Source organism: Calonectris borealis, chromosome 3 (assembly GCF_964195595.1).
Source record: "Calonectris borealis chromosome 3, bCalBor7.hap1.2, whole genome shotgun sequence".
Taxonomy (NCBI): domain Eukaryota; kingdom Metazoa; phylum Chordata; class Aves; order Procellariiformes; family Procellariidae; genus Calonectris; species Calonectris borealis.
The window spans coordinates 66,465,723-66,490,478 of record NC_134314.1 but is presented as its reverse complement, the minus strand read 5'-3'; the positions used below and the strand labels follow the sequence as shown (position 1 = coordinate 66,490,478).

General features: G+C 43.2%; 1 long non-coding RNA gene across 1 annotated transcript; it reads left to right on the top strand.

Annotated features, from left to right (window-relative positions):
* Positions 1-70: 70 nt before the first annotated feature.
* On the top strand, positions 71-13,516 carry LOC142080491 (uncharacterized). Its single transcript, XR_012673006.1, has 3 exons — positions 71-248; positions 350-507; positions 11,321-13,516. It is a non-coding gene; the product is annotated as an uncharacterized LOC142080491 (long non-coding RNA).
* The last annotated feature ends 11,240 nt before the right edge of the window (positions 13,517-24,756 follow it).

Genomic DNA, 24,756 nt, shown 5'->3' with positions numbered 1-24,756 from the left:
CCCCGGGTGGAGCCGGGGCAACCGTTAACGGCTGAAAGGGGCGGTGCCGCCAGCCGCCTTCTGCGGCGGGGGCGGGGGCACGGGTCTCGGTTGGCACAGCTGCTTCCGAGATGGACGGCTGTCTCTGGCCGCAGTGTCTCCACAGGGGCGGGAGCCCTCCGGCTCGTCACGGAGGCGTCGCTGACCGTGCCGGTGAAACAACGCATTCCATAGCTCTAAAATGTGAAAAACGGAAGGAGAGCAGAATGGTTAGCGGCAGTAGTGCGTGTCATGCCCCATGGCACTTCTGGAGCTCTGCCTTTGTCACCTACAGAGATGCAGGAGCTCCAAGGTGAATTATTTTTTGCAGGTTTGACGCTTTAGTTCCGTGCGAGACAGATTCTCGTCAGTGACAGGCCCTGTACTCCAGATGGCAGCATCACTTCGCACGCTGGAGCTCTTCAAGCCTTGGCTACTCCTTACCTTTCCCTGTGCGGCTGTTGAGCGCTCTATTCAGAAGTAGCAGGGGTAGGTAACAAGGAGGACCCACTCTTCTGTCATACAGCTTCATCCCCGCGACAGGTGTTCCCGGGGGGTTATTGATCCAAGTTAAATGAGGAGGACCCTGCTGCCACCTTTAGTTTGATGCAGCTCTCTGTCTTCTCTGACCTGGATTCCAGTCTTGAGTAGTTGGCTTGCAGGAACTTAATTTTCAAGGTGTGCCTACCTAGCCTTAGTAATTAATAAGTTCAGCCCCCCCCCACCCCCCAAGTCTATTTCCTAGTGCTGTCTCTATTGTGGAGGAACTCAAACAATTGCATTTCTTGTCATCACTTGTCTCTTCAGTGCTCCCTGTCATTGATGGCTTTATGGACTTGAATGCTTGGCACATCTTTCCTAGCTATAGCTGTTAGCTGGAGGCGTTTTTCCCCATGTGGCAGTAGTTTGTTGCCTAGAGAGATGAACTCACCAACTATCTCTACAATTTGTCTGTCAACTTGAATTTCTTCTACTTGCAATGAGATTTTCATTTTTACCTAAGAAACGTTGTCATAACTGTATGTTTTCTGATGAAAACTCTCAGACGTTGCTTACGCACCAGCTGTGAAGGGTGGTATAATCCGCATCACCCAGAGTGAAAACAACGGCCAAAAGTTTTACTGGTGTTTGCAAGGATATGTCTCAATATAAAGCTATGGCATGGCTTCACAGGTGTGCAGCTACGGTGCCTCCCTACCTCTGTCTAGACCTTTTATGATACCAAAAAACTGATTCTCCGGTTGTATCCTCATCCTGAACCTTCTTATGGATCTTGAATTAGAATCAAGGGGCTGTTAGATATAACGGTGCCTCATCAAGATTTTCATGGGACACGGCAGTTGTGAGACTCAATGGCCCCTTTGAGTCCAAAAAGGGGTGCTGTCAAAGGGAGATTACATTTGCAGTGACTCTCAGGGGAAGGACAGGGACCAAATGTCCACTGAAGGTCATTCTGCAGTGAAAGTAATTCCTTGCAGCAGAACACAGCTTGGGTCTGAGGAGCTGGATCAGTTCTTATACATTATGAACGGTTTTGTTGCAAGAGATCTGTACCAGAGACTATCACTGATACACTGGCAGTTCACTTATGGGAATAAACAATCTAAGGGTGTTTACATGTAAGCTGTAAGTCTCGTAGGAAAAAAGGCACAAGTGAGAAGAAAGAAAGAAAACTCTGTAACATTGGAGATACATTAAACAAAAAAGTGGTGGTACAGGACTTGAAGGAAGGATAGAGAAGCAGAAGCAGTTGTTTACCCTTTTTTTGATTCTTTAATATAAAAGGCTTCTGATATCTAGTTTGGCATGCATTACAGGGAAACGAGAGCTAGCAAAACTCACACAGACTGTAAGCCAGCCACAGATTCTCAGCCATAGGGCTGCCCAAGTAGAATCCTCATTCACACCCATACATATGTATGGGGGGGGCTACAGAAACTGGAAAAAGCAAGATTTACAGACAAATTTGTGTAGATATTTGTATGAGAGAAATACTGTTTCTGCAGGGTAACTTTGGAAATGTTTGTGTTCATTGAGCTCATTTCTCACATGCTATATAAGCAAGTAAATGTACCCACCTTGCAGTTTGTATATAGAGGTGTGGTTTGTTTTTTCCCCAGTGATTAATGGTGTTCTGTGTGTGCAGAATAAAGCAAAGAAGTTTGACAGTGAGGATGGAAGGTGACTAGGTATCCTTTGTTTCTACCAACGCAGTTGAAATAGAATGTCTCATGGGCTGTTTTTAAATAAAGGGAAAATCTTTCCATCACTAATAGAAGCATTTTAAAAAAAATATTACTTTTATATTCAGAAAGCAGTTGGATTCCACAGTCAACCCTGCTTCAGTTTAGTCTCTCAGTATGAGGGATCAAGTACATTAACGTAGGTACTCTTATAAAAACAGTATGCGATTTCCCTGGGACACCCCAGAAAAGACCTACCATCAATTTTAGCACACAGGCAATGTTTTGCTCCAAGTACATTTGTTATCACCACCCACTACATGACATTAGAATTATTATTAAAATGTCTCTATTACTTCTATATCTGATTTAACAGAGCCTACAAGGACAGATAATTAGGGAAGCATCAGACTTTATTGTATATTTTCATAGTGAAAGTAATTTTATAGTGAATAATTAATTTCTTATAAAAGATAATAGTAATTTAGGAGCAAAGAATCAAAGGTAGCGTAGTCTTGATTTGATACTACAAATCCCATTGCAGATAACACTGTTGCCTGGAATCAAATAAAGATATCATACATACACCAGGGGAAAAAAAGTGTGTTCTGGATTATCTCCATTTAGCTGAGCTTTTGCATAATTTTGTATTGTGGTAATGATTCACAGTTCGGAAAATGCTTTTTTCTTTCTTTAAAAGGCTTTTTTCTGACAACACCAACAAGCATTACAGTGGTAGCATTTGTATATACTTGTTGACTGCAATGCTCCAAGGGTAACAGTGTTTTAATAGGAACAATGTTATTGTTAAAGAAGCAAATTAAAAAGTTAATTGAATCTGATTTTATTTACATGTATATCTCCTTACAAACTAGAGGCCCACCTTTGAAGATGCTTTGAAGAAGAACTTCAAAGAAGTTAGTCTGTACTTTGTATTGAGATATGCATGCAAATAAAATCAGATTCTTCTTTTTGAAAACTCTATTCAGTTAACATGAGATGGCGAGTCGGTTCTAAAGGCTTCCGAGGCACTGATGAAAGCATCTTGTTCTTTAGCTTCTATAATTAATCTCAGATGTATTTCACAGGGTGGCACCTTGTACTCATGGAAGCTGTAGCATCACCTTCCGAAAAAGAGTGTAATATGTGAGATACCTATTCGTATGAAATAAAATATGAAATAAAATACTTATTTCTGTTTTATGACTAGCAGCATAACAAGGGGTGTGTGTGTGTATTTATCGTCCAGCTAAATGTGCAGAAAAATTAATTAACACTGGATTAATATGGATGTAGAATCGTGTGGGTTAGGCACATATGTGTTCTATTTTACAGAATGATGACAGATATGCCCTCAAGAAATGTCACTGAAAAGTGTCAACATGTATACTTACATTGTATCTCTCCATATATATACCTATACACACACTATCATTTGGTTATCCAAGTGAATGAAGATAAGCATATATAAATATTTAGACTTCTGTATTATTACTGATCAGTTTCTGCATCTCTAACATGAACAGTCCATTGAAGTCAGCACTATTACACGTGAGAGCAAGTAGTTTAAAACTTCCACAAGTATTATGTGTGTATCCAGTGTCAGCTTACTGCAAAAAATCAATTCTTGGTTAGCTACCAAAACATTAAATAGGTGACCTGCTTAAAAACTAAACAAATCTTTTGCCAGAATGTGGATGTTGAATAAATCACCTCCTCAGGCCAGCAGTATGGTGATTCAGGCACCCACGACAGGGTAACGACTGAAGGAAGGAGAAAGAACAGAAGGGACTTGCTGAATCACTCAGAAAGCAGAATCTTTTCATTACATGTAAGGCTGCCTCTGAAGTAGAATGGCTGCTCAAAGCTTTTCCCTTCAGTTTGCCCCAGTTTCCTACCATACACCAACCTCTAGCTCCTTGCTGAGGTCTTCCTGGGACTTTCGTGGTCAGTTTTGTTCCAGCCTTCCTCACTTCTGGAGGTGTCTACTCTAGTCATGTCCCGGTTGCTTCCCTTTGTCTAAGTATATCTTCAGTTCTCCTCTCCAGCCCTGCTTTGGCCCCTTGCTCTCATAGTCCCTCAAAGACTGAGATGATCTCCTTAGGATCTAGGAGGTCTCTAGGAATGAAAGCTGATTCTCCCTATCATGGGAGCTTTGATGAATTCCGCCAACTATAAAGACAGGTCAGAGCAAAGACCCATATAGCCACTGTCCTAACTCCAAAGCAGATTGCAGATGCCTGCAAAAAACTGCAAGAAGCTGGCAAACATGTGATGCTGCCTCGGAGTACTTTCCAGTCTGCAATAGGTTTGTCCTTCGGGTGTAGTTTCTACGCACGTAGCAATGTTACGCAGCAGTAACCCCAAGAACTAGGCCTCTAGGGCCTGAATGGTCCTGACCAGTCCCACCTCGGACCCCCCCACTCCACTGCCCATGGGCCCAGGAGCCCCATTTCAGCTTAGCCCGGGGCCTTCAATCCCTGCCTGAGCTATGCTGAAAGGGTCTCTAGCTCTCTCTCCAGCTCCTGGGTGGACGCCTGGGATGTACACCGTGGTTTTGTCTCCAGAAAAAAAAAAAAAAAATTCTTTATATGCCTGGAAAGTTATGTTGAAAGAATATTATTAACATGTCTACTAGTTAGTTTGGATTTCATATTCACAGAATCATGGAAGTAATAATGGTTCGAAAGCACCTCTTGAGGTCATAGCATCATAGGATACTTCAGGTTGGAAGGGACATCATGAGGTCTCCAAGTCGAAGCAGTGTCAACTGTGCGCTCAGACCAGGTTGCCCAGGCTTTATCCAGCCTATCTTGAAAACCCTCAAAGATGAAGACTGCACAAATGTCCTGTAGCACAACCTCCGGCTCAGAGCAGGGCTACTGCCACATCAGGTCAGCTGTGGCTTTGTCTGGCCAGGCCTTGAAACCTTCAAGAATGGAGATTCCACCACCCCTGGGGATAACTTGTTCCAGTACTGCATTACAGTCCTAGTGAAGATGATGTTCCTTATACCATTTTTAGTTATATAAAAATATGCTAATATTCTATATGTGTTCAATAGATATAGAAGCTATTGTACAGTTACATTTGCCTTCCTTTAAATATTTGGTTTAAATATTTGTGACATGCATTAAGATCCTCCAAGGAAAAAGCACTTTGGAACTGTATATTAGTTGTTTTAATAACCCTGGTACTCCAGCTGGAAAAGGAAAAAGTCTATCAGTAGGGTGCTCTGCCAGCACACCCAGTATTTCAGGTAAAGTGCCAAACCTAATTCAGATTCTGTCAGGGATGTAAAACTAAGATTAGTGAGAAATGCATTGGTGGTTCACTAGTGTATAATGCATTCTCCTTTAGAATTATTTCAAAACATTTTCCATGTTTGTAAGTGCTGGCATGTTGTAAAAAGAGTAGGATTTTCTGAAGGATAAGGCTGTGAGTCACTTAAAGGAAATGTTGTGGAGGGAAAGCAGGGAGGGAAAAGACCTTTTGCGCAGGATGATTGCTCATCTCCACCTCTCACCATTGTCTTGCTTGGACAGTGCTTGTTCACATGTTAAAATACATTATAATCAAATGATTCCACCTACCAAACTGTTTTATTAATTTTATCATAAATAACATTTCTCACAGGACTCAAATGACCCACTGATAGATTTGAGAAAAAGCTTGGGTAATATAGCACCACTCCTTCAAATGCTTGCATTCATGTTCAATATTAGACAACGATTAATTTCATATGTGCTTTTAAAATAAATCAAAATAAACCTTGGGCAAATCCTTCATCTTTGGGCAGCCTGCTGAATTATTTTTGCAAGGAGTCATTGAGCTACTCATTGTAAATGTAACGATGTTTACAATCATTCTAAGAGCAGCAACATGATATTTACAGAATCCCATCAAGGTTAGCAGAACTGAACCCTTGTGAACCAAAGTGGGAAGTAAATTCTAGAAACAAGACCTGATCAGAAAACACGTGACAGAAGACTTCTGCACAGCTGGGGATGTATTAGTGCAGAGTATGTTTTCTGGTATATATTATGGAAATAATATGTGGAAAGGATTGGTGCATTTTATTTTTTACATTCGTAACACCTGTTCTTGGCAAGCACCTGCTCTTTTCCCCTTTCAAATATTTAAATATCGAATAATGTTTATGATTAATTTAGTACAACAAGATAGAACATGTGGCTCATATCACAAAGAACTAAGGTGCATCTTTGGTTTTCTGTAGCCTGCTTTTTAAACTCTTCAGTAATTTATCACAAGAGGAATGTAATGAAGTAAGACCTTGCAGAAAAAAAGGTCTTAAGGTAGCAATTGAAATAAAATACTTGCTCAGTTGTTTTAGTAGTTTGGCTAAGTGCCTATAAAAATTGTTTTATTTTCTTTGCCAGTGTGTACACTTAATGTCAGTAGGAGAAACTACTATTCACATTCCCTCTATGAAATGCCACTGAGCGGTATTGCTAGTACAGAGTAACCCAGGGGTGCCAGGGAAGGAACCAGTAAATCAAGTTTAACTTTTCAAAGCAATTTCAGCCTCACCTCTAGTGTGGACAAACATGGGCTTGTGGACATAATCACCTGCACACACCTCTGAATCTTCGGTCATGGCCAAGAATCCCAAACTCTGTACAAACTCAGGGACCAAATAAAGGCAATTCCTACCACAAAGATCATACAACAGACGTATACAAGACAAAAGAGGAAAACCAAAAAAGGAAACAACTAGACAACTTGGATCTACGTGATCGACCAAGGTTTAAGCACGGCAGCAACCTAATTCTTGTCAAAGGTTGGCATCATGGGCAAGGCAAATATACAGCTTACAGGAAAGAATTTGTAGGTGAATTTTGTTGATGGATCCTTTGGCTTAAAAGAAAACAGGCAAAGTTATAATTTTCTTCTTGAGCCATACAATATAAAACTAACTTGAATATACTTTTTTCCTAATGGTAAACTCCAAATGCAAAATTATGGGCCTCATTTGGAAACTTTGATTCAACTCAAGAAAATCCAGTAATTTTTCTAAGTGAGAAGATTTGTGAAGATCATGCCTGCAAAGAACTGTGAAGGCAAGCAGGTAGACTTCCTTTATTGAATGTGCTAAGAGCATGAAATATAGCTTTCATAGTTACAGTTATAGAAATAGAGTTATGTTATAGAAATATATTCTATAAATATATAGTTATATTCTAGAAATATAACTCAGATTGTTACCTTAATATCAAAGTAGGACAGTGAGTTATTCACAGTCTGCAATTTTTCCTGGTCAGATTTGTAGTTGGCCTTAAGTCACTTCTCCGTGTTGCCTGGGAAATCTAATTCCCTTTCCCCTCTATAGCTTGGTGGCTCAGTATAAATACAACCGCTACGACATTTTAAAAGCATCAAGTGACTGGTTTTTTCCAGGCTAGAAGATACATTGCTGAGAAGTTCCACTGACTACATGTCTGTTCTCCCAAACAGACATTGGAAAGCATGTTTGTAATTTCAGACTCTGTTTTGTTAGACATATACAAATGCAGAACTAAACCCAAACAAAAATCCATTCCCTAAAGAGAATAAATGTACACAGAAATATTTGTACAGAAAACTGTTTCTAAGCAATGCATAGGCTAAACGGTATACTAGAGTTTTCTTTTCAATATGATTGTGCTCCAGTAACTCTAATTAGCAAAGGAGAAATTAAACATTCAAAGCATTTTCCTTTGCATTGGAAATACTAAAAAGAAATAGCAGCAAGAGGCCTCAGGTCCAAACAGGACACCTGTGACTGTGCGCACCCTGCTCCTGTATAATAAAGATGGCCTCTGTAGCAAAACGTTTAAGCAAAGGCTTAAGTACATGATGGAATACAGTGGGCATGTGAGTAGCACTGTTTCAGTGAAGGCAATTGTATATAGCCTAATAGTTAATTATAGTATGGTACAGTAGATACTACTGAGAATACGTCTATTTTAAGGTTTTCTTAAATTAATCTTAATAGAACAACAGGCTTAAAGGAGACCTCCTTATCAAAGTATATTAAAAAAACAACTATAGGGAAAGCATTGTAAAAAGTGGAAAATAACTGACTATATGCATTTACAAGTTTTGGTTGTGGATCACAATAATTGTATTAGTGTTCAAAACTGTGGTTATAACTGTCATTAAATATGAAGCATAGAAAAATCAACACATAAAAGAACCAAAGTGGCATCATTGTGAAAGTGGTGGGGTTTTTTTCTGAGTATGTACAACCAGGGATTAAATTTGCAAACTTTTCTAAAAGAGACCATAAGGGAGGCTCCTGGAAGGAGGCTTAAATATAGTCAGCATTATTTTTTTTTCTAAAGAAGCTATTCTTTGGGCTGAAATTCTTTACACTTTCTTTTACCCTACTTTTAACCAGAACTTTTTAGTTGTATTTCATTGTATTTAAAAGTTGATTCCTATGCTATTAAGCAAAGTGTTTATATGTTCTTTTCTTGAACTAACTAAAATACGATTTTGCTAGAAATGCTTAAAACTCGGCATGTTCATAGTCCTCCAAGGAATGTGTACTCTGCCAAGTCTGAAAACACTTGGAACAGAAAGAAGGTCTGAGTAAATCTTGCATAGTGCTACATTTTTTTTTACTGATTTATGAACAAGACACTGATGCTTAGCTTGTGCAGTTTGTCTGATCTATGCAATGAAATAAACACAGCTGCATTTATTACAGTGATTGCATAATCACCTATTTGGTACCCACAAACTTTTGGGAATATTCAGAGAGCAGTATGTGCTAAAAATCCTGATTTCCTTCACTTTCTCTAATACCACTCTCAATTTGTTTTAAATTTAATATAAGTTTTTGTTTGTACAAGTTAGAGATTTTAATAGTAATGTTTCTGCAACACCAGTAAATCAGATCATTTATACCATTTGCAAAGCAGTGGTACTACCACTGCACAGGTCGTAGAAAATGCAAATGTGCCAGCCACCACAGCTACCACTTTGGGTTTCCTAATTCGGAGGTGTATAGATCCTCAACTGTTACTCCATTTAGTGTAGAGTCTGGCACTCAGTGTAATTTCTAGATAGCCATAAAATAGCTTTTCCCTTATTGTCAGTCTTCTAAATTACTATTTTGGAATTTGAAAACTCTGAGAGTGACTGGGTATTTAAACAGAAACACTGAGCTTTACAGCGTGAACACATTGAATCTCATCCCAACCAATTATCAGGTAGATGAAATTATGCAGAGGAACATAAACCAGGCAGCCAGAGACCTTTAATGATCTACCACAGTGGTAGATTCTTCCCAAATGAATATTTTTAAAAGTCAGCTTAAAGCCAAAAGAATTTTTTTCTGGCATCCTGTCAATTTCCAAAACATGGATAGTATAGTAAATATATTTAGGAAATATTTTGTCTTTTTTTTTTAATCTGAAAATTTCGAGAGGTATCCAAAACCTTTAAAAACATGGAGAGGTGAGTTTAGACAGTGGTGGAGTCTGTTGCAGATCACCGCACACAGCCCCACTGTAATTTCACCCGCGACGGGTTCATCTACGGTATAGATCACAGTGACAAACCACGCTCACTCGCAAGGAAGAGAATGGGGAATCTGCATTGGCTGATAGATGATTTATCACGCCCCGCGTTTTTTCAGTGACCAAAGCCTGTATTTTATTTATGATACAGGAGCTGCTGCAACAATCAAAAACCATTTGTGGCTGACTGGCGTACCACCCGTGTTCATCAACTGAAACAAAATAGGGTGGTGTATTTTTAAAAAGTGTTATATATGTAGTTTAAACAAGTACTTTCCTGTAGCTGTAGTGACTGATGGTGGGAAGCTCATACCTAAGGAGAAGCTGAGTTCTGCTTCCGTGACCAGCTCAGTCTGCACTGAATTCGGGGAGCAATTTAAGAGACTCCCGTCTGTTGGATGTATTGTTTGCCCTGAGTCCTGAGGCATTCATTTGAGAACATAATCAGCCTTGTTAAAAGAATACAATTTCAAGTCTTGTTTGACTGAATTGTTTTTGAAACTGTTTTAGGGGGTTTTTGTTATGATATTTAGTTAATGAATCAAAATGTAAACTGTAATTACTTCAAAGGAGACCAGATATATAACACAATTAGAAAGACATAAATGTGGTCAGTGTCTTAGATAAATAAAAATTTCATATGGAATTTACAAAAGCTTTCAACACAAACTGTTCTCATTAAAGCTAGGGACAGCAACAAAAGACTTTGCTCAGCGTTTATGGAATCTCCGTATGTTGAGTCTGATTTTCAGCCGATAATTCCTCCAGCCTTTGTTTTTCCAGATGAAGGTTTTCTTTCACAAATAATGACACCCATATTCCTGTCCTACAGTCACTTGCTGTATGCATACCTGTAGCTATTTAACTCAGTAATAATTATACATGACTTACTTAGATTAGATTTATGTTATATTAGATATAAGGAAGAAATTTTTTACAATAAGGGTGGTGAGGCACTGGAACAGGTTGCCCAATGAAGTTGTGGGTGCCCCATCCCTGGAAGTGTTGAAGGCCAGGTTGGGCGGGGCTTTGAGTGACCTGATCTAGTGAAAGATGTCCCTGCCCAAGGCAGGGGGTTGGACTAGATGACCCTTCCCACCCGGACCATTCTGTGATTCGGTGATTCCATGGTATTTAGATGACTTAAGTCCTTGTGAAGCGGAAACCTAAACACTTTATCAATTAGAAAAAGAATATATTATAACTTTTTTTCTGCCACAGAGGAAGTGGAAGTGAGGAATGCACTTTATTAAAAGACACAGAAACACCTCAGCCAAATGAAGAAAATTGGTATGGCAGTTCCAGGAGTAGTATTGATTCATTGAGATAATTTCTCAGCAACTTGGTTTCTCTATGGGGAGATACAGCTTGGAGTTGTTTCCATTTTCCAAGAATTGGAGTCCTAAAGGCAGGTTGTCTCTCAGTCCCACACTGCCATAGTACTGGCAGTCTCCTCTTTGCTCTGTAGTCCATTGAACACAAGGATCAAAAGCCTCTGATGATCACTATGTGCTTTGAGCTCTGAGGGGGCTGTCATGCTATAGTCATGTTTTCATAGGTTCTATGATCTCTTGCATGTTTTTCTATTCACAGCCTAGATTTTCCCCCGCTGTTCTGCTCCCCTGAGAATGGTACAACATACTGCTGTGTCTCGAAGTGCGGAGAGTACATTTTCCTGCAATTTCTTCACAGCACATCAGCTGCCTCATTTTATGCAGCAGAGCTGCAGTAATTCTCCATTGAGGACTTCAGATGCTTGCAGAGCAAGTTACAGACCATACATCTGTGAGCAGGAATGGAAGGAAGGAACCAGGGGTGGAAGAGCTCTTCTTTTAGTGGCAAAGAGCAGTTACAGCTGGCTGGTGTGTTGTTGAATCATATCCTAAGGCCATCACAACTACCGCTTCCACCATGGTGTCACACCTACTGCAGTTAGTTTTGATTGTTCCATTGCACCATTGCTAGCATGGCTTTTATCCAAAGACACCTGTGTGAAGATAGAAAAATGAGATAGGGTTTGAGAGGCTTTGAGCTGGCAGAACATGGTGTGCTGACTCTTGCACTTGTGTAGATATGCAGAGCTCTATAGCTCTGAAAAGCTCAGGGACCAGCTAACAGAATAACCCAAGGTCTAAACCACAAGTTGGACAGACTCGAAGCTTTAGCTTAATGTTAGGACTGAGAAAAGAGAGCAGAGACAGAGAAATCACTGGGACTGCTGCAACAGACCACTAACCTTTAAGATAGTGCTCAAGAAAATATTAAACTCATCTACTATGAAAGTGTGGATACATCTGCTAAGTACTTTGAATAACAGGGATGAAGGTGTTGGAGTTACACTGCTGCCTTTGTTTAATGGTGAAGATAACATGGTGAAGAAAATCAGCAAAAATATTACACAACTAAATAGAAAAGGGAGCTCAGCTCCAAGCTTCAAACAGGTGCATGACCCAGGGATAAGCCAGACAAGGAGAGCTGACAAAAGTTTGGGAATAAACTGTCCAGGGAGTGGATGAATCTCCAGGGAAATGGACTTTGTAAGCAACCTGTGTCAGAGAAATGCCTGTCATCATCAGAGAAGTTCTGCTATTAGTTTTAAAGGAATATCCACAGGATTCCATTTCTGGACAAGGAGGGAGTCTTTTGGGGCCATGCTGCGTAAGAATTCCAGTACACAAAAATACCAGTTCCTGGCATTGGTAAGCTGGAAGAAAAGTGGTAATTTGAAGTTCTGCTGCGTCATCGGGAAAAGGTGATCTTCAGTCTAACATAGTGGTGTGAAAATTTAAAGAAACCCAGCAAAACAGCTATCATTTTTTCTGTAGTAATTAATTTGATAATTTGTTAATTTTTATATAAAGCACAAAAAGTATGCAGTCATGAGGGACAGACCAGAAAAGAAATGGGTAAAATTCTGGTACCATTAACGTTGTCAGGAGTCAGATCCACTCCCATTTTCTGCCTATCTTATGCAGGTTTATTTGAAAAAGGTTTTCTATTGAAGACAGAAATGAAATGTATGATGATGGGTAAAAGAGCCCAGTGCCCCAACGAGACTGGGAGCATCCACATACTTTTGGTTAACCAGGAAAGACTAAAATGTCAGAAAACATCCTTCTCTTGCAGAATTGCCTCTATTTTAAGCCTACACCAAACTTCTACAGCTCAACAGCCAAAGTAACTCAAAAATACCGAAGCTGACTATGTGCCCAGAACATTGAGCTTGCTTTCTAAATTACAAACCAGAGCTAATTAGCACTGCTCTGGGAGCAACCAAGAAATGCCTTCCTCCAGCCCCCCAAGCTGTACTGTTGTTTATTCCTATGTATCAACTCGGTTGGGTTTTCCCAGCCTACACACAGGCACATAGCTTGAATCTGTGGGCTAAGCTACGAGGGATGAGCCTGGTGATCCCAGCTGACCACGTCTAAACTGCCCTCTTGGCACATGACTACAATTTCAGAAGGAGCTGTCTGATGTTTCATGGTTGGCCACGTGGTTCTTGTACGACTGCTCGCTGTTCGCTTCTGAGAGCCCAAACGGATTGCAGAAGCAAGCCGAGGGAAGAGCGGCATTCATTCCACAATAGGTGATGAGTAACTCCCACAAGACTTGTCTTCAGTTTCTTGAAATAGAACATGAAAGTTATTAGGTCCTTAATTTGGTAATTTAACTTGAGGCTTAAAATGCTGAAGGAAGAAAGCTACAATTCAGATGTAATGAACTTTCCAGTGAACTTTGAACTTTCATTAAAAATGAAATCAATATTGACCTGACATATTTAGTAAAGTCTCTACAGTCCTTTTGTCTGCCTTCCTCCTTTGCATCTCAGTTTTCTGGGGTCTGTTCCTCTTCTCGGAGGATCTCCCACTCCTGACTGAGGGTATTTGCAGGTGTGAGACGCAGAACCTGGGTCACAGCCCTGCCAGGCTTAGCTGCACAAGTGGAAGCAACTGCTGCCCACTGGGCTCGCAGACCTCCTTCTCCAGCGGACACAGCTAAATGGAAAGCAGCCCCTCGCTCCCACCACTTATACCCCACGATTGCCACAAACTGCTTTGACATGAATGTGCGGGGCTGTGACCTGCAGGGGCGGCTCACCCAGGGGCAGCGGCCTGATGGAGAGCGGGGAGAAGCACAGGGCAGTCACAGCCGCTGCCCTGCCAGGCATTGCCCCTCGCCTGCCAGGCGGTGCCCGCCTGAGTGTAAAAAAGGGGCAGGAGCATCCTCACGGTGCTGCCAGAAAAGGAAACATTGCCCAGCCATAACTGTGTGAAGTAGAAAATATGCATGAGTAGCTGGGAGGGGTGTGTCCCTAAGAAAGTCAGTATTTCCGCTGAACTTAGAAATTTTAAATGCTTCCTTTCCAGCACGATGAATACTTTAAATCTCCAACTGTCTAAGTATTTAAGCTCCGTTTCCCTTCCTATGTCCCTTCCTTTTGCACGGGAAGAAACAAGCTCTGAGACCATCCTTTACTGGTTCCAGTTAACCCATGTTCACATTTGTCACTCAATATTTACATTTTTTTCACACCTGTTTTTTTCTGAGTATTCCATATAGTAACAGCCCATCCCAGAAAAATAGACCCAAGTAAATTAACGAGAAAAAAGTATTGTTCTGGAATAAACATACAGACTTTGAATGTTTCAAGAAAGTCAGTGAATTTAAAACTCAGATTTATTTCTTAACTTGGTTTAACTGTCAGTCCTAAAAAGACCTTATTTTTTATGAGATATTATTCCCACCAGAAATATTCAGGCTGTCATAGTAGTTCATTTTACAGTCTGCAAATATGGGAACCAGTGAAATAGGTAAAGTAGGCTTCACTGGCAGTGAAATTCTACTCACAGTAGCTGAGGGTCTTTACTGCATTTAGGAGTTGCTTAAAGTTTTGAATTCTTGTTATTATTCTCCCTGCACTCAAATTGTTTAAAATACTTTTTCCTGCTTAGAGATAAGAACATGCAAAAATATTTGCAATATCAGGATTTGATCTGAATTTTCTCTCACAAGAAAGGGTATTAGACTGGTACATTTATCATTTTTAAACTGCCTGTTACTTAAACTTCAACATAAAAATGAGTAATTCCCAATCAAAGCTTATGGTAAGCCCCAGCAGATATGTTGCTGTGGGTTCTTTTCAGCTGACACCTGAACTGAGCTTTTTGCTTGTTTTCTTCCTCCTGTGTTTTATTTTTCAGTCCACCTCATACCTGGTTTCCCCATGGTACTCCTATAGTTTAAACAAAACATGTAAAGATACACTCCTCAGTTCAAACATGCCAGTGAACAGGCTATAGTTTTTATCAAATGACTATCCCAAACAAACATGTCAAAGAACTAATGAAGACATTATGTCCCAAAATAAAACCAGAAGAATTCAATATGAGAGAATGACTGCTTTCCATCCTCTGTTAATCAATCCTGACAGCTTCCCCATCGCAAGACTATTGCTTAGGATTCCTTATGTGCTTAAAACCCTGATTAAACATCATTTAGCCTGTTTGCACCATGTTCTTCTCATCAGTTTCTACCAATATTGCACATATGCACTCAGTGGTACTGCCTGTAACAGAAAATCAGTGGAAGCATTCCAAGTTGCAAAGTTATCCGTTGGTAGCCTGTTTGGACTTAGGTCTGAAGAAAGGTGGGCTTGTTCTTTTTTTTTTTTTAACACTAGATTGCATTGCGGTTTTTTTTCCAAGGCAAACTTTTAAGATGAAAGCCTTTTTTAGCTTAATGTATGAGAAGAATTAGTGACTTGCAATTTTTGTGCACGAGTACCATCTCTAAATGTGTTTCCTGTAGATCTTAACTCTTGTGCGTGCCACTGAGCCTCTGGTTTGTATTCCACTGTCTGCGGCCTTGCCCCCAAACTCCTCCATGCACCACAGAGCTTCTGACACATTACTGGTGGAACTGTTTCCTTCAGTTTCCCTTAAGTAACCACGGCTAAAACTACATATGAGAATTACTATGATGCAGAATATTTCGTTATAAATTATGCGGCCTCAAGATGCTAACAGAAGGGCACTGTGGGCCAGTTCCTGGATCCTTCCTTCTCCAGCTGGTTCTCTTTCTTTCATCATGTAGATTCATCAGCTGCAGCGGGAGCTGGAGCGGGCTATGGGGCAGGAAGGGACCATACAACCACTTTTCCCCAGGGCCCTTTTCCACAAGAAGAGTGGGATTGGGTTCCTCTCTTTATCATATAGCAGGAGCCCAGAGCCAGTAGGCCATTGTCCAATTAAAATTAAATAGCAGCTGTTGACAGTTGCTAGTAGACTAAATTGGTTCTGTGGGGAATAGCCCATTAGAGCAGTCATCTCGATGAAGGGCTGATTGCGTCTTACAGGGGCAATGCATGGGGGCTTCTACAGCTTGAACCCGCCTTCGGTCCATACCAGAATGACGTGCTGGGGCAACGTCTGGCGCTGCGACGCCCAACGTCATGCCGCCTAGTTCAGACTTTGCTTTTCCTACCTTGCTGTCGACCTTACTAAAAATTAACCACAAACAACAATTACAGCTCCGCTCACTCCGCAACTCGTGTTTCCCAGGCAAGCTGCTTCTTCCCCTGCCTTTAAGCAGCATCTCCGGCCTGACCTGCGGCAAGGCAGGGGAAGAGGCTGAGGCCAGACGCCAGTGGCAACCTTCCCCATCTTTTCCGTGGTCTCTTTTGCCGGGCAGGAGGAGGCTGCTGCAGCGGGGCCGGAGGAGGCTGGTGTCCCCGGGGGGGCGCCGCTGGCCCGGGCGCAGACCGCCGCGGGGCCGGGCCGGGCCGGCAGCGGCTACCTTGGCTGTTCGTTGCCGGGGAAGGGTGAGGCTCTGGCAGAGGCTCCAGTTCGGGGAGCCACAGGTAGGCGGCGGCCTCTTTTTCTTTTCCCAGGTTCGTGGAGGCTTTTTTTTCCCCCCCTCCCCTCTCTCCTCCTCTCTTTCCAGCTCTCGCTTTCCGGGTTGGGAGTTTGGTGCGTTCAGAAAAGTGCCTGGAACGGCGCGGGGTTCCCCAGGTGGGGCGGCTCCGGGCTTCGCTTTTCTCCCCCCCCCCCCCCCAGCTGGTTTTCCTCCTTTGTGGCCGCATCCAGGGCGCTTCAGCCCCCCCTCCGCCCCGAATCTCCACTTCGGGGAGAGAAAGCCGGGCGCTTTCCTGTCTCCCGCCCGCAGGGCAGCGCCGCGCCGCCGCGGGCTCTCCCCGCGCCCGCCGTGCGGCGGTGCTGCGGCGGCCGCCCCGCTCCCCTCCCCTCCCTTCCCCTCCACTCCCCTCCCCTCCCCTGCTCTCCCCTCCCGCCTCCCGGGGCCGCTCCCGCCTCCGGGGCCGCTCCCGCACATGGGCGCCGCGCGGGGCTCCCCCTCCGCCGAGGCGGCGGCGGCAGCGGCGGCGGCTCCCCCCCGGCCCCGGAGCGCGTAGCCCGCCCGCCCTGATTCATTTGTTGTTGTTCTCCCTCCCTCCCTCTCCTCTTTCTGAACTTTTGTCACCGCGGCCGCTGCGCGGATGAAGACTTTTTGCGCCGGGGACGCCTAGTCTCTCCCCCCCGGCCACCGTGCCCTGCGCTGTCCTCCTTCCCCCGGCCGCGATGCCGTTCCCCCTGCGGACCCTGGAGCCCCTGAAGCTGTGCAGGTTGGAGGAGGCCGGCGGGGACGGCGCGGAGCGGGGCGGCCCGGCGCCGGGGGACCACGCCGGGGCGGCGGAGGGGGGCGGCGGGCGCCGCCGCGGCGCGGTGCCGCTCTTCGGGGCGCTGGAGCAGGTCAGCTCGTACGCGCTGGTGTCGCTGCTGATGCAGCTCTCCGACCTCTCCCGCTGCGCCGGCGACATCTTCGGCGGGATCCTCAGCGAGGCGGACTCCCTCTGCCACCGCAACGCCCGGCTCCAGCGCCGCCTCGGCGCCCTGGAGGCGCTCCTCGCCCGCCTCGACCACCGCAAAGTCAAGATCCGTGAGTGCGACCCTTCCCGGCTTTGCGCGGCAGCGCTTGCTTCATTATTCATTTGTTTGTTTGTTTAAAAAAGGAAAGAAAGAGGGAAAATTAAGGATTCCCCCCCCCTCCCGCCCTTCCCGCGTTCAGGTGGCGGGGGCGCCCCCGGCCTCTCGCCGCGGCTCCTCCCGGGCCCCGCCGGTGCCTGCCGGCTGCAGAGCGGCGCTGCCCGTACCCCTCCTGCTGACCCCTGCCCCGGCCCCGAGCTCCGTCCGGCGGCTCTGGCGCTGGCTGCCGCCCGGGCAGGGCGCTGTCAGCGTGCGGGGCCGGTGGCTGCCGGTGCTTCCCCAGTGCCTCTCTCTGGCAGAAACCTGGTTCGGTGGGGAGAGGGTGTCTGCGGCGGGGGCGGAGGGGAGCTGGCTGGCTGTCAGGACCTCCAGCGCGGGGAGGTTTTAGCTGGGAGATGGCGCGGTGATCCTGCGGGAGGGCTGGGTGGGTTTGTGTATGTGTTTATGCCGGGTTTGCGCTAGACTTCGGATCAGCCGGGCTTCTGACAGTTCAGCCCACATGCCTGGTTAATTCTTTTGTTATGTGCATGGGAAGACCTCAGTAAATAGAAACCTGCATAGACTTTGCAGCTGGTTTTGTACCTCTCGGTTCTCCTGAGCTTCCATTCTGTGTGCAGAACCGATCCCAAGTTTGTATTTGCAACTTCGTCCAGAGTACAAGCAGCAAGATCCAGATTCGGCCTCGGATTCCGAAGTAGTGGCAGTATGGGGAGGTTCTTGTTAAGTTGCTTTCTGAGCCTGTAAAGCGGTCCTCAGAAGCGACTAACTGTACAGCTAGACAGCTATAGGAAAAGTTTTTTCTGAGCTTGGTCCGACTTTGGAGAAAGGATCCTGTAAAACTTGTATCGGTTAAATGGAGTTTCATTTGTGCCTGTCCTAGCTCCCCACAGAGTAAGTGAAAGATGGCTTGCAACATCAGCTTAGCTTTCTCCATGTGTTGGAAACATTCAGGAATCCAAAGAACTGTGTTGCAACTTCTGTGGCAGCCGTGTAAGGTATAAGCCTAGCCTGGATAGGTTGCTGCTTAGGGACCACTGATAGCTTTCTTTTAGACCGAAATACAAAGCCTGCTTTGCATATGGCATACTTATGAACAAAATTGATAAGGAAAGCCTTTCGCAGATAAGAGTCAAAGAGTATGAATCCTGTATGGGTAACTTACCTATTTCATTGCAGAATTATTCTTTATGGTAGACTTCAGTATACGGTTCCTCCAAAGGAGGAAACCATCATCACCCGTAGCGAAAGGCTATTTCTGTGGTTTGTAAGGGTTAGGCTAAAGTTTTGCGATAACCAGTTTGACTTTTTTGGTGCTTTGGTAACTGCTTGGCAAACTTAAGGAGCTTTTCTTCCTCACCAGGACAGGTATATCCTTTTCTGCCGATATAGTTATGTTTGGCATGGCATGGTGCAGTCAGACTTGAAATGGGAATGTTTTGTTACTGTGGATACCTTCAGCATGGTGGTATATTACATTGATGCTCTGATAGGAAGCAGTATTTATTTATGTCTATTTTAAATAGGGAGCTAATTATTACTGTATGCTGATGCAACGCATCTAAAGGGAAGGGTGAAATGAGGCTAGTGCTACACTGTGCAAACCCTGAAATTTTACATGGGTCAGACATTTAGTTATTGTATTCTCTCTTGGTCATCGTTTTGCACAAGTTATATATTTACTACTTTTTTTTTTTTTTATTGCAACTCAGTTCTTTGAGCTAAGCCTGTTATTGCTTTTAATTTGATGATCTTTGCTCTTGTCATTGCAATTCCCAAAATTGGACGCAGTTCTTATGTTTGGCTTTCTCCATTTGGTTTTAAATTCTTTGGTAAGTAGCATCTCTGCTGTCAAATTTAATTTTGTTGCTTAACAGCTGCATTGCTGCTGCTAATATTTACTTTTCAAAGATCTCATTTATTAAAGTCAACAAGAATTAATGACGATTTCTTTCTAATATATATATTTTTAATTGTATGAAATGCAGCCTCCTTGTAAAGGAAGATTATTTTATTTGCGTATCGGTCGCAAGGAATTGATGTGTAGGCTAAGCGTATTGACATGAAATTGCATATAAAGACATGTCAATGCTGCTCTTATATGCTTTCTACATATTGTAATCTAGCCAAGGAGGTTGGGTGGGATGATCAGTTGTAGTTAGCATCATGAACGTCTCTATAATGCAAGCCGTCAAGGCTCGTCTGCAAGTTTAACCCCGTTGCTGACATTAAAGGGAAATATCTGCAAAACAAAGAGAATGGTTTAATAATGCTGGCTTTGTTTGGGAACAATGACAAGGGGGATTTTTCCTTCCCATTTTTGAAGATACAGAAGCTTCATGGAGGAAACGGTTTGCTGTAGCGGGACTGTAAGAACAACAAGGATTGTAAACAAATTTAATTGCTTTCCCATTTACTAGATTCTTATTGCTCATAAACCTTTTCTTGTGGGGAAAAATATTGTAAACTACTGTATCTCTTGTGGTGCACAGGCAGATGCAGCATGATGTTGTATCAGATGACTTAAGTATTTTGCTCTGGCTTTCAGGATGAGGGGGTAGGACATTGTACACCTGCTTTTCAAATCATGGGTAATTTCTACTTGAATAAATTGCTTTTGTTCTCTTTTTGGGGCCCAGACAATAATTTCCTCTTGGAACCAAAGGTCCCAGGGTGACTTTTGTGATCCCAGCGTGATCCTATATGGGAAGGACCAGAAGAGGACTAGCAAACTTCAAATCTGGGTCACAACCACTTCTTGGGAAGTAGCTGCAGACTAGCAGCTGGTATAAGCTACGCTACATATGTCCCTGGTGCTTGGGAAAGTACATACTTTGAAAATGTGAGGGTTTTTTCTTCTGTGTATTATCATCGTTTTGTTTCAAAGTAAAATTATCCTTCAGATAACAGGGGTCTGTTAGTGTTTGTTTCTCACTGAGCATGGGTGGGGGTGTGAGGGAGGGAAAGCAGGCAGAACAAAGCTCTTTGTCTTCAGTTAGTCATTTCGTTACAGTCATGGACTGTGCTTGCTTGTCTGGCTGTACGGTGCGTCCTTGTGTGTGTGCAGGATCCATATGCTCCTAGACTGGAGTATTAGTAGGTAAATGTGTCTTGAATGATCTCTGCTGTTTCTCTTCTGTTACATATTCTTGATGTCCTGTAGTGAATGCATTAGTTTAAGCACATCCTTTCATGGCACCACATGTGAAGGAACTTTCTGATGTGGCAAACTGGTCAATGGTGTGCTGCATTGCAACGGGTGCTACGTCTTTGCAACCCTTACTAGGGGGAAGCTTCCTCAGCTATCAAGACTGACTGGATTTCTGGCACGCCCTTCAACTGGGAGGCCTGCTTTCCAAGGCTTTTGTGTTGGTGTGCCACAGGTGCTCAGAGAGTTTAGTTTCATGTACTTCAGGATATTGAAGGTAGCTTTCAGTTGTAGGTGATCTTAGTGATGCTTTTTCCAGGGTTCACTGCTGATGATGAGGTTCACTGGAATGGTTCAGCTCTCTCTGGTTTGGTTTGGCTGTCTCAAATTTTCCATTTACAGTGGTAGAAAAGCCTCTGTTTATGTCCCCCAGCTGAGAAACTTGTGTGTCTGACTCTATTTCAATACAAGCATAATTTTAAGGCCATTCAGTAAAATGCTTTCCTGACATGTATTTGAGCTTTGCATGATGAGCAGGGTGTTGTGCCATAAGAAGGGACATCAAAATAGGATGAGACATGTCCCTATGGGGCCGATGACTGGTTTATAACTTATGGTGGGGGAGGCACTAATGGCTCAAAGTGGTTTATAAAATTCAAGTGCAGTATGCAGTACTTGTGACCTTAGTTTAACTGCACTAGCCAGGTCTAGAGAATTAATTAGATGCGGTACTTTTTTATACAGTCTTTCATCAGGTTTTCATTAAGCTTATGTGTGTTGCTGTTCTGCGTGGTGTTTTGTCATATGTTTCCAGCATCCGGCTGCCGTAATACGGTTTACACCATCGAACTTGCCTAACAGCTTTTCATCTTCTAGCAGCGTGCATCTGTAGCTGTGACCTAGCATTAGGTGATGTAGTTTTCATCACTTCCAGTTCTTAAACGTCAGGGTGGGTGAGGACAAGTGCCTTTTTGAAGTGATCAGAGCTCATCAGGATGGCAGCAGAGAAATCTTGCGTGAATTACAAGGCCAGCTCTTGGGAAACACTCTGAGGCCTTAAACAGTCATTGTTTTTATAGGGCATGAAGAAGGACATTTTTTCCATTAATATTTGTCTTCTACCATCTGCAGGTACTTATGCAAAAATTAATATTGCTGTTCTTTTCTGTGAATCCTAATGGTTCGACGTCCTGGAAGGCTGACCCTTCTATCTTCTGTGCTATTTATTTTTAGCCTTTCTGAAGAGATTGTTTGAGAGAAATGCTGGGAGGTTAACCTAATGACAACTTCTGGTTCAGTTTCTGCAGTAGTAGGATGGGGTTTGGCCAGTTGTACCTCCTATTCTAACAAGAAGAAACTGATCCTGTGGGAGGGAGGAAATGCTACCTCCTAATTAACGTTGTTGTTGTTTAAAATCCTTCAGTGTTTGGTTTTAAAGGCACAGCACAATCATTTGATGTTCATGCAGAACGTGTATACATATGTATGTATTTTTTTCAAGTTAAAGCACTTTAATGAAAGAGAGCTGGGGGGATGGAGAGTATGGCTTTCTATTTGTCTGCATGTTGTAAGGACAATCCAGTTTACACTTCATCTCCTGCTATTTTGTTTAGTAAGTATTTTCCACTCTTTGTGTGTAAGGCAGTACTGGAGCACGTTTCCTGCTTTAGCCGAACAGGAAGCTTTATTCAGCTTATTCCTAGGGAAACCCCTCCTCCACCCCTCGCCTCCAAAAGTGAGCATTATTCGAGACAGTACCAGCAGCAGGCAGGAGATGAACGGGCTGGCTGACGTTCTGGGATTTCTATAGCTTCTGATGTAAGGAAAGAGCGTACAAGATATCTGTCATCTTGTAATAACAAGAAGAAACCTTCGTTAGAAAAAAGTTTAGGAGAAAACCCCAAACCAATGAAAACACCACCCCAACAACAACAAAAAAACAAACAACCACCAAAACCAACCACCAAAACCATGGTGTGCTGTTGAGGCAGCTTTGGTGAGAAGGGACTGACTGTCACGGGAAAAATTCTGTTCTGACAGTATTTGGGAGCTACAGTTTGGCTACGATACTCTACAGATGCTTCAAGTGACCGCATGCAATGGTACTTCTCTCTGTTGCTGTGTAATACGAAGATTCAGCAGCAAAGTTCAAACCATGTTAAACAGTTAATTGCTACGTTCCCCTAGGAAAAAAAAAAGGTATTTTCTCTTTTACCCTGTTGTAATTATTCAGATTGCTGCTCAGAAGCAATATAACTCTTGTTTTATTTAGCTAGTGCAAGACTAATTATCTGTGGAAATTCAACCTGATCCAAAGGAGATTTCGTTTGAAATAAGCAGGAAGAAAGTCTGAGTTAGAAAAAGATTTCCCATGGGCATGGTGGGCCAGGTCGCTGTCCTGCTGCGTGGCAAAGCTCCAGCTGAATTCAGTTTGATGAGGGTTTGGCTTGCCGTTTTGAAAACAGTTGACACTCTTTGGCTGAAATTTAGAGCTGCTTTGTACATTGCTCAGAACCTATTATACGCCACCTATGAACATTTATTTCCGTAGATCGTATGATTGGCTTGATCATTCAGGAAAATGGTGTTTAGGAGAGGTAGTTAATGAATTAAACATACTTGTATTTAGTTGTTTTTAATTAGGATTTATTTTGAAGGTTCCTAGATATTTTAGGATACAATAAAATGTCCTCAGAAGTTTCTCTTCCTATTAGTATTGGCACAGTCTCAGCTTGGTTGAGCGCGAGCTAGTAATCTTGGTCTTGTGGGCTTCTCTCCTAAGCTGCTAATATGAAGCTTCTGCAGAAGAGGCACTTTTTTGGGTGAACCTATTAACAAACATAAAACAACACAGTGGAAAGCCACTGAAATTCCTCAAAACCTAAATTCCGTCCTGGAATTTAAACCAGCCTCTAATGAGTGGAGAGTCAGATGAGGCTTTCAAGGGGGATGGGGAGCAGATTATCCCACACGTGCTTAAGTGATTCCTGCACCTTCCTCTGAAGCGTTTGGTGCCGGCTGCCATCAGCTGGATGCTGCGCTTAACGTTGCCAAGGCCAGATTCACTATGGTAATTCCTGGCCTTTTTCCGTATTTCTGGGTGAAGGAGGGGCGATTTCCCTTTCCTCATCTTTCTTTTTTTTCCCCCTGCATGTTCAGATACATGATACGATAAATGAGGGCATGTGCTTCGGTTCCTGTTATCAGGAGTGTTAGTGCAGCACAAACAGAAAGGGAGATTGAGAAATAGAAGGAATTAAAAAATGCACATCGAACGCTTGGCAATTATGCAAAGTCCCAGTTCCTTTAGTAGTAGTAAACTGGCTATCAGCAGGCGAGATCAAAGCTGTCCACCCTAACAGTTAACAAGATCAATTAAACATGGTAATTAAATGTTGTTCTCGGCTGTAGGTTTGACAGGAAACTGGTTGGATGGCAGTCTCCGGAGAGCTTGGATGACACGCCACTTAAGAGACTAGAACAAATATCTTTCTACCTGTGGGTTAAGTACAGATTAATGTGGGTGGACTTTGCAAGTTGTTTGTATTTATATCGTACTGTGTTTTAGTTGGGCAGGGCTTCTTCTGGCTTCAGGCTGTCGTGTTTTTTTTCTTTGTCATTTGTGAATGATGGTGTTTTATGTTAGGTTGTTTTTATTTATTTATTTATTGGCCTCTTGTCCTTTAATCAGCGTTGTACATAGGGGATTTCGTTGCCCTTTGAGGCCTTATGACTAGTTAGAACGTTTAAGGTCCTACTGAATGTGGTTGAGCGTGCGTCACGGTGCAGTCTGGAGGCAGGGCAGTTACGCCTGCAGAGAGAGACAACGCCGAGTGACTGCTTTGCCGTAACGCTTGGTAATTTCCCTCTTGGAGCCACTGGTCTACACGCTTTCTAGGTTA